Genomic DNA, 9831 nt, shown 5'->3' with positions numbered 1-9831 from the left:
CCCAGGTCCATAGTGCGGCTGGAAGGATTAGGTCAATGACCTCATCGGGACTTGAACCCGCTTGTAGCATAGCCCCTCAACCAACTACGCTACCGCGTGCCCCCGATGTTAGAGAAAGTTAATTAATTTATATGTTATTTAGGAGTCGCGGAGGTACAGAGTTTGAGAACCCTTGCTTTAGGGAATCAGTTGATGCTTGGTAGTCATTTATGAAAAAGAAAAACGCTTTCTGACTAACCTTGTCGGATGAACGTGGTTCTATTTACTCCACATCCCTTTCTAAGTGTGGTCACAAGGTTGTTACGTCATCGACGCACCGTACCTCCCCAGTAATTCAACATTCGGAAGAAGTAAGCTAAGTGCAGCTCAGTATGTTCGCAGCTTGGCTGTAGAAGACTGCCTACCGGTAAGTGTGCTTCCCTCGGACGCTAATACTATTTTTTTTATTGCTAGTGGTGTGGGACTAATTCCCTTGTACTGCGGCCACTTCTGGCCTATTGTACCAAAGCTAATACTAACTTCCACGCTGACCGATTAGGACTTCAAACATATTTCTCTTCTAGTACAGGAGGTTCCGTCAAAAACAGCTATGCTGAACTAATTGCGTACATCGGTTTTTACACGATATTATCAGGCAACTTACATATATTATCGTATAGTCGCTACGTTCACCGATGTTTACATTTTAGCTTATGTCTGTGCCTGTCTCTGTGTGCTTTTTATAATTATATTATCTGTGCTGACTGTTGAAGAGAGATAAAGTGACAGGAGGTTGGAGAAAACTGCATAATGAGGAGCTTCATTATTTGTACTCTTCTCCAAGTATAATTAGAATGATCAAGTCAAAGAGGATGAGGTGACCAGAGCATGTAGCATGAATGGGGAGAAGGGGAATGCATGTAGGATATTGGTGGGAGAGCCAGAAGGAAAGAGACCACTGGGAAGACCAAGGCGTAGGTGGGTGAAAAATATTAAAATGGATCTTAGAGATGGTGTGGACTGGATTGATCTGGCTCAGGATAGGGACCAATGGAGGGCTCTTATGAACATGATAATGAACTTCGGGTTCCATAAAATGATAGAAAATTCTTCAGTAGCTGCACAATTGGCAGCTTCTCAAGACGGGCTCAGCTGCATGAGTAAGTGGTGACTGTTGGTTCTGTTGTGTTATGTGAAATAGTGGCGTGATGCTGATCTGAGAATGCTAAAATATCTGAACGTTTTTCGAGAGATGATGGTCAAATATGCGGAAATATTTCGCGTAGTGAATAAGGCGCATACACTCAGCGAAATTCCACACAGCTGTTTTGTTTTACAGAACCTCAGATAGTGGTATACAACACAACATGATACTCCAGTCCATTATTTAGTGTGCCTCTTCGCTAAGCTTACGAGTATATTATTTAATGATGTGCCAACTACGAAGTGCTGAGGAGAACATTACAACTCTGGTCTTGTTAGTTAGTAAGAGTATGTCCAGACATTTAACGACATTTGTTCAACTATATACGTATTGCTGTGGAAAAATGTATGAATGTATAAGGGGGAGAGTAGCGACATTAAACATTATTGTATGGGGTTCTGACGATGGTGTATAACATTCAGAATTACTGGGTGTTGGACTTCGTCAATCGTGTAGTATTCTAAAAACTAGAAAACACGACGTTTCGGATACTCGATCGGTTTCCGTCCTCTGGTGAGGGGGTTGGGGAGACACCTATTCTGTTGCGTCTCTTAGAAAGAGTTAACCTCAGTCACTGGAAAGTAGGTTCTAAAGGGTTCTGACGAACGTGTTTAATACGCAGAATTACTGAGTGTTCCAAAAACTCAGTAATTATGAATTTAAAAAGTATACTCTTCACCTAGTGTCACTAGGGTTGTTAGTTAAGGAACACGAGGTAGATAGCATTCATGGAGAAACAACAATTCCATACTAAATTTCGGATCGTAATGAACTTTCGATACCAACTTTTTCTGACAGAAGGTGTCACGTAGTTAGCGCAACGGGTCCCCACGGCCGTTAATCTCGGTTTTCTAGACGGGAACCGCTATTTTATAAAAATAGCTCCTCAATTATCCTCACGAGGCTGAGCGGACCTCGTTCCAGACCCACTACTTCTCAGAAAATCTGGTAGTGCCAGGAATCGAACACGGGACAATTCGCCGACAAGCGGCGGTGACTCGGTCGGAATAGTTCTCTTGTGGGCTACAGGCCACGGAGTTTGTGAAGTTTCGATTTTATGACAGAATTTCTCAGTCAGGAGAATAACCGCCAGTTAATGCAGGTAGTCTCCCTCGTGGATTTAATATAATCTACAAAAGTTATATAGGGCTAGATGATGCATGAGGGTGTTCATACGTGACGATTCAGGGGGTTTGGAAACAAGAGATTAAAGCACATTTTTGGTATTACATAAGTCGGCTTTCCGTACTGTACATGAGCTACTCTGTAGCGACTTACCCTGCTGATCGAGAGTTGGCACTAACCCGTGCTAAACCTACACACTGATACTAATGATCAGAAAATCTCCTTCCATACATTATTCTGAAATTTACAAACATGTATTGTGATATAAAATAACTTTTAATACTTCACTCTTTTTTCGGGTAAATAACTACGAGGTAGCGTCAGTAAATAAGACACAAATGGAAATGAAACTAAAAACCATGCGGCATTCGAATATGGAAAAATATTTCTCAACACAACATCCACCGCGTCGTACCCCGCAGCATAGAAGTCTTTTGACTGTTGTCTCAGCCACTCCCGCGCCTCTTCGTCATCATTGAAACGTTTGCGCCAAGGTGGGTTTTAAGCGGACAAAACACTAGGGGCCAAGCCCGGGTTGTAAGGTGGATGTTCAAGAAGTTCCCACTCTAGTTCTTGATTTCTCTCCTGGGCTGCTTAGGCTGCATGGGGTCTGGATTTGTCATGATGAAGCAATACCCCTCTTACCAGTTAGTGTGGATGTTTTCAGGGAATTACATCTTGAAGCTTGAACAGAACTTCACAGTACGATTCAGAATTCATGTTCTCACCACGATTCCGAAAATTGGTTAAGAGTACTTACTCCCTGAGAATTTCCAAACACGATAAGCATAATCATTCCAGCTGGTGACATAACCTTAAATTTCTGTTTGTTTGTTTTTTTTGTGTGTGTGTGTGTGTTTTTTTTTTTTTTGGTTGAAGGTGAATTGAAATGTTTCAATTGTACTGAAGCACGTTGTTTCGGGTTGGTAGTGAAGCACCCATGATTCATCCCCAGTAACAATCCCGTTAAGCATATCTTCTCCATCTGCTACCATAGGAGATGTTACAAGGACAAGCCCAGTCGTTTCATTTTTTTCTCGATCCTTCAGTCTTCTGGGCACCAAATCTTCGCACACTTTCTGAAGCTTCAAACGCTCATGCACTATGCTGTATGCTAAACTATGGGAACACCTTAGTGCAGCTGCTACACTGTCTGTCGTTATCCTCCTGTTGGCTCGAATCAACTCTTCCACCCGCTGCACAGTTGCTTCTGTCGCAATCTCAACAGGGAGATCTGGTCGGGCATCTTCTGCGACTTTCGAACGTCCTTGAGAGAATTTCTCGACCCTGATATGAACCGCTTTACGCGACAAACACTTACCACCGTAAGCAGGAAATATTTATTTATAAATAATCCTTACATTGAGTCCTTCTGCCCACAAGAAACGAACGACAGATCGCTGCTCATCGGCGTTACACTCTTCAACCACGGTCTCCATTTTAAATAGGAAAACCAGCGTCTGAACATGCGCATGCGCGTCTGCTACCTGGACTATCATGAAGTTGGCTTTGCTGCTACCTAGCGTTACATACAGAAAACCTATTACTTCCATCATAGCTTTTTTACTTAAATGGGTGACTTATTTAATGACTCTCCCTCGTGTCGTGTACTCTTTGCTGTCTCACAGAACTGTCAAATAGTAAAAGCTCTTTTTATTCAAGGTAACCGACATATCCTTGGTCATTTTGTAGCCGTTTTTTACGAAACGCTTATTAAAGTCCAGTTACGCCAGTTAGCAAGGAAGAAATATAGGTACCTCTGCAAGGAAAGCAGACTGGGGGCTGAGTGTTCACTGGAGTATAACAAGGAGAACTGCTGACCGGACACATATGAACCCAAAGTCGATCGCATCCCATAGGGATAAAGAGGACCAGAGACGATTTACACTAACTTGCATTTCTGGTGGTCGGAGTTTTGATTTGGGTGAGTGGATCTGGTTTACTTAATTAATCCCGGTTGTCTCCCCCCCTCTCGTTATGGTTCATAGTTATTCGATGAAGTAATGCAAGGGTGGAGAAAATTACATAATGAGGAGTTTCATAACTTGGACTCTTCTCCAGGTATAATTAGAATGATCAAGTCAGGAAGGATAAGATTGGTAAGACATATAGCACACACGACAAAAAGTAGAGGTAAAGTTATCCCTCTAACAGGCCGTGGAGGCCCATATGGTTGTGAGCGGTTGAGGCTCCCACATCTTCTAGACAATCGGCTCACGGATGTGAGCCGCCCTTTACCCCCAGAAACATTCCAAGAATATTCCTGGTACTCATTTCTGTTAGAGGCTGAGTCGACCCCAGGGCCATAGTGCGGCTGGAAGAATTAGGTAAATCGAACCCGTGACCTTCCGGCTTGTAGCATAGTGCCTCAAACAACTACGCTACCGCGTATCCCTAGCACACATGGGGAGAAGATGAATGCACATAGGGTTGTGATGGGAAGTCGGAAAGAAAGGGATCACTAGGAGGACTTAGAATTAGGTGGGTTGATAGTATTAAAAGTGATCTTAGAGAAATAGGATGGGATGGTATGGATTAGACTGATGTTGCTCAGGATAGGGACCAGTGGTGGGTTCTTGTGAAGACGGTAATGGAATTTGAGATTCCGTAAAATGTAGGGAAGTTCTTGGGTAACTGAGCAGCTTGTGAGTTCTCAGGAAGGATTCAACTCCATTTAGTTAGTTCATAGTTGTTCGCTGTGTCAAAGATTCTTACGGAATAGATATTAGGAACCTGGGTGATTTCTCGTTAAACAAATCAACGATTAACTAGAAAGATCTGTTCGTTCTCATGAACCTGAGCCGTGTTTGTAACGACGGAAGGTACTTTATATCTGCCAGCTCGGGGTCAAATTCTATCAGAGGCCCGAAGGCAGTCAGAGCCGTCAGAGCACGGGCGCAACTGCCAAGCCTCTGTCACGACATTCGGTTGGTATACACTCACGAGACACATCAGTCAGGACGGCCTCCACCCCTGCCAAGATTCGAACCGGGTACTTGCCACACGAAAGATGCTACTCTGTTCATCATTTCATTCGTCATTAAGGAGAGCTGTGTCTTGTTAGACGGTATGCAAGGTAACGTTTCAAGACATTTCGACAGATATATATTAATTTGTCTTTGTGCAATAATCAGGCTCGGCTGAAGTCTCTATATCGCCCCAGGCGAAGAAATATCCTCCCTCCCCATCCAAACTGAAATAAAGTCTCTCAAAACTTCCTCACAATTACCTACCACTTGGCGCCACAGCCCTGGGTGAGCCTTGCCTCCTCTACAATCAGTCTCCACTGCTCTCTATTCCTCATCTTCTCTATCCATCCTTTCACCTTCGTCTTCTTCAGGTCGCTCTCAACATCGTCTGGCCATCTCATCCTGGGTCTTCCTTTTCTTCTTTTGGAGTATAGCCTTCCTTTTAACATTCTCTTTGGCATTGCATTATCTTCCATTCTTTCGACATGTCCCAACCATGGCATTCTCTGTGACTTGATAAATCTTAATATATCTTCTCCTTTCAATAATGTGTTTATCTCTTCATTGTATCTTATCCTCCATGTATTATTTTCCATCACTGGTCTGTATGTTTTGCGTATTAGTTTTTCTCTCGAACATTCTCAGCCCATCCTCTTGTGTTACTGTTAAGGTCCATGTTTCTGCCCCGTATGTAGCAACAGGTCTTATTAATGTTTTGTATACTTGTAGCTTAGCTGTTCTTAATATTGTCTTACTTTTAAGCGACTTCGTCACAGTTAATAACGCGAGATTTTCAGACGCTGTGATGAAGGAGGAATATTCCCGGTGCGAAATCTGAGGGTCTCAGCAGCGGTAAGTATGAAGATTACTATTATATGGGATTCGGTGCCGTGTGAGCTCATGGATAATTACTGATACTTTGGGCCAACGTGCTGCATTTTTTTATAGTTTCTTGGGATGAGGTGAGACTGAATCTACTTGCTACGTCGGCCACTAACTGGCCTATTGAACCAGCCCTGGATGATGATGATGAGTGTGGAGCAGTCGGTGGAATGAGAATCGGCAGGAAAAATTGAAATACTCGGAGAATGCCTGCCCCAGTGCCACTTTGTCCACCATAAATCCCACATGACCTGACCTGGGCTCGAAACCAAGTCGCCAAGGTGGGAACCCGGTGAATAACTGCCTGAGCCCTGCCACGGCCTAATCTACCAGATTAATGGTCACATCCCAGAAGGGAGGCGTCTTCGTACTCCCAAAAATACGTATTTACTTGGAGAGACTGAATAAAATAGCGAAATCTCCGGCCTCAGACCTAAAATCGAATTAAAGACCTCTCGAATATTAAGTGCCAGTTGCGATTTCTATGTGGATTCTAACCCAGGCCTATAAGCTTTCGTCCCAGATATGACCCAATAGTTTCAATTACACCACAAATCTTGGCAGGAAAATAAACAAATAATTGCAGATTACAGTTACGAAATATCAACGGACTGCAGGCTGGACTTCCGAGGAACTTGGGTTTGATTCTCGGCAGGGGTAAGCTGTTTTCTTCTTATATACAGCGTCCAGAACGTCTCTGGGGCCCAGCTAGCTTCCTCTACATTCAGTACTATGGGTCCTTTACCCCAGGAGGTAGATCCCATGGTACCCATTGTATAGGAGGCTGGCTAGGTCCCAGAGCCGTTCTGGAAATTGTCGAGTAGAGAAAAGTCTCATGTTCCTGCCAGGAATCGAAATCCGGCCCATCGCTGTACCTACTGAACTCTCCAAATTTTATGCAATTTTATGGTACAATTTATTTATTCTCTCTCTGTTTTATTTACAAAAACCTGAAAACTGCTCATCGGCTCTGAGTCGGTGCTGAGGAAGCAGAAGTCCGTATAGCTTTACGTTGGAAATCACAACGAAGTTCGAAATTTGTTTCCTAAATATTTACTTTGTCAGCCTGATGTCATCTGTCAAATATGCGAGGATAATCACAAACATGCGTATATTGTTCCCCTTTCTTTACTTCTTCGCGAAGGTGTCTCTGTCCACCGTCTAATTATCAAGTAACACAGTTTGTTTCATATCACTTGGGCTTGATAATTTATACTCAAATTTCAAAATAGTTCGTAAAAGAGCAGGCTAAATTCCAGTGGCTGTGTAGCCCGAGTGAGCTAAACAGATCAACAGGTTGTACACGTATTAAGGCATCTGCTTCGCTAAAACCACGAAAAGTTAATAAGATCTAAAAGTTTGTGATGAAGGTAAATTGTTACAATTATATATACCAACTGAAACAAAGTTAGATTATGTACTCTTCACGTAAGGAGCCGGGATTGCGTAGTCGGTACAGCGACTGGATACGGGCTGAACGACCGAGGCGTCGGAGTTCGAGTCCCGGTATGGACAAGAATTTTCTCTTCTTCCCGTCGTTCAGAGCGGCTCTGGGCGCCCACCCAACCTCCTATCCAGTGAGTACCGGAGGCTCTTTCCTCGGGAGTAAAGCTGCTGGCGCGTGAAACTGACCACTCGCCTCCAGCCAGAGCCGAGGTTAAGAATGTGTGGATCTATACATCCACTCCCACATACCCCTTTATGCGTAGTGTTTAATCAGTTAAGCACAGGGACAAGTTTACCTTTTACTCCTTACGTAAATATAAGTGTATATTCGTGACAGCGTTAAGTTCATCTTCAGCTTGTCCACTTAGGCTGTATTTGCAATTAAACGAGCAAATGTTAGAGACAATTTCATATTACTCCTTCTCTCAGACATGATGTAGCCTGTTTCCTCTCTTAAGGTATCAAAGTCTTGCTTAGAAGAGTCAGGGAAAATCTTCAATCAGGACAGACGCCTCCAGGTCGAGATCGAATCTGTAACCATCTGAACAGACAGATATCTTCAAATAGCCTACTTAATTCTTAATTTAGTAATAACCATATATCATTCGACACTAAATAAACTTTACAGTGAATACAGAGTGGCCAAGAGGTCACGCGGTAGCGTAGTTGGTTGAGACACTATGCTATAAGCCGGAAGGTCGCGGGATCGAGTCCCAATGAGGTGGATTTTTTCAATTTACTTAATCCTTCCAGCTGCACTATGGCCCTGGAGTCGACGCAGCCTTTGACAGAAATGAGTGCCAGGAATCTTCCTGGGGGTAAAGGGCGTCCGCCACGTAAGGCTGACAACCTTACCGCCATCTGTGAGCAGATTGTCTAGAAAATGTGGAAGTCTCAGCATCTCAGAACCCTATGGGCCTCCAGGGCCTATTACAGGGCACCTTTACTTTCTTACAAAGTGCCAAATGACTTACGAAATTCTTCACACTTAAATGCCGAACATAATCGAATTTGGACATTGTGGGGCCCTGTGAAAATAAATTTAGCGTATTGTGGAACGCTCATAACATTTTATACAGGTGGAAAACGGCGAATTTCAATGCCGGCAACCCGTGTGTTTAATTTACATGGCGTATAATTGCATGCTTACAAACACAGGTCATCCTTACATGTAAACAGTCAGCAAAATACAAAACGTTCGCTATTTCACAGGCGAAATAATTCAGCTTCGAGAATCTGCGTGCAACTCTCTTACAGTGTCACACGACCTAATGACTTGAATAACTCATATTTGGTTAACTTGTCGCACACAGATCATATCGAAAAATAATACAACATTTTTCATATTTAGTCGCTAAATCATAAAACTTCAGAACCAAGTGAAATTGGAATGTGAAATGTCATGGAGAAATACAATAATTTACGTAAAATTATTAAATATTATTAACGCAGTCCAATATAATGGATCTTTTTTCTTTTTGTTTAATCTCTCGTCCTTTACATGTTTCGGTCGGAGCGACCATCTTCAGAAGGGCATATCAATACATACAGACACTTCTATCACAATGTCTTGAATATAAAGTATTAGCCTTTAACACTTACAGCGATGTGCATGAATTTATTAAAATATTTATAAATAATTATAATTAGTCTGATTTGTTTCATTCTAGTCCGTCATACTAATATTATGAAAAAGTTAAATAGTTCCGTTCAGTGTGACTGGTTATGATTTTCTTGTTTCAATTATTCATGCCCTCACATGTTTCGGTTTAGAAAGACCATCTTCAGGGGGACACCTTTTACACAAATACAGTTAGAAACCACTATTAGTATTAGTGTTAATTTCACCGACCACACAACACGTTTTTATTATTGTCACACTACATGTTTCGACCTCAAGAGGTCATCCTCAGGTGTACGAACACAGTTGCACAATCACACGCAATCACATTCATTTTTCCACTAATTTCTATCCTGTATCCTGTTCAGATCTATGCTCAATAATATGTGTCAAATTTCTTCTTATAAAATACAAGTTAAAAATATTATTCCAAATGTTAAAAGTCAAAATTTAAAATTTAAAATTTAAAAGAGGATGACCTCTTGAGGTCTAAACATGTAGTGTGACAATAATAAAAACGTGTTGTGTGGTCGGTGAAATTAACACTAATATTGATTAAATACACAACAGGATGCAAGAAACAATTAAACCACTATTAGGCTGAA

General features: G+C 42.2%; 1 protein-coding gene across 2 annotated transcripts in view; it reads left to right on the top strand.

The window, feature by feature from the left end:
* Positions 1 to 349: 349 nt before the first annotated feature.
* Positions 350 to 9831, top strand: part of LOC111865707 (organic cation transporter protein) — a 69727-nt gene continuing 60245 nt past the window's right edge. Inside the window, exon 1 of one of the 2 annotated variants that reach the window (XM_023853936.2) lies at positions 350 to 406. The gene's annotated coding sequence lies outside the window, so the exon portion shown is untranslated. Of the gene's footprint in view, positions 407 to 6101; positions 6130 to 9831 lie in introns of those variants that run through there. The other variant, XM_023853937.2, reaches the window with a different exon arrangement.

Source organism: Cryptotermes secundus, unplaced genomic scaffold (assembly GCF_002891405.2).
Source record: "Cryptotermes secundus unplaced genomic scaffold, Csec_1.0 scaffold19, whole genome shotgun sequence".
NCBI classification, from domain to species: Eukaryota; Metazoa; Arthropoda; class Insecta; order Blattodea; family Kalotermitidae; genus Cryptotermes; species Cryptotermes secundus.
Note: the sequence above shows the minus strand (reverse complement) of the source record. Positions and strands in the feature narration are given on the sequence as shown.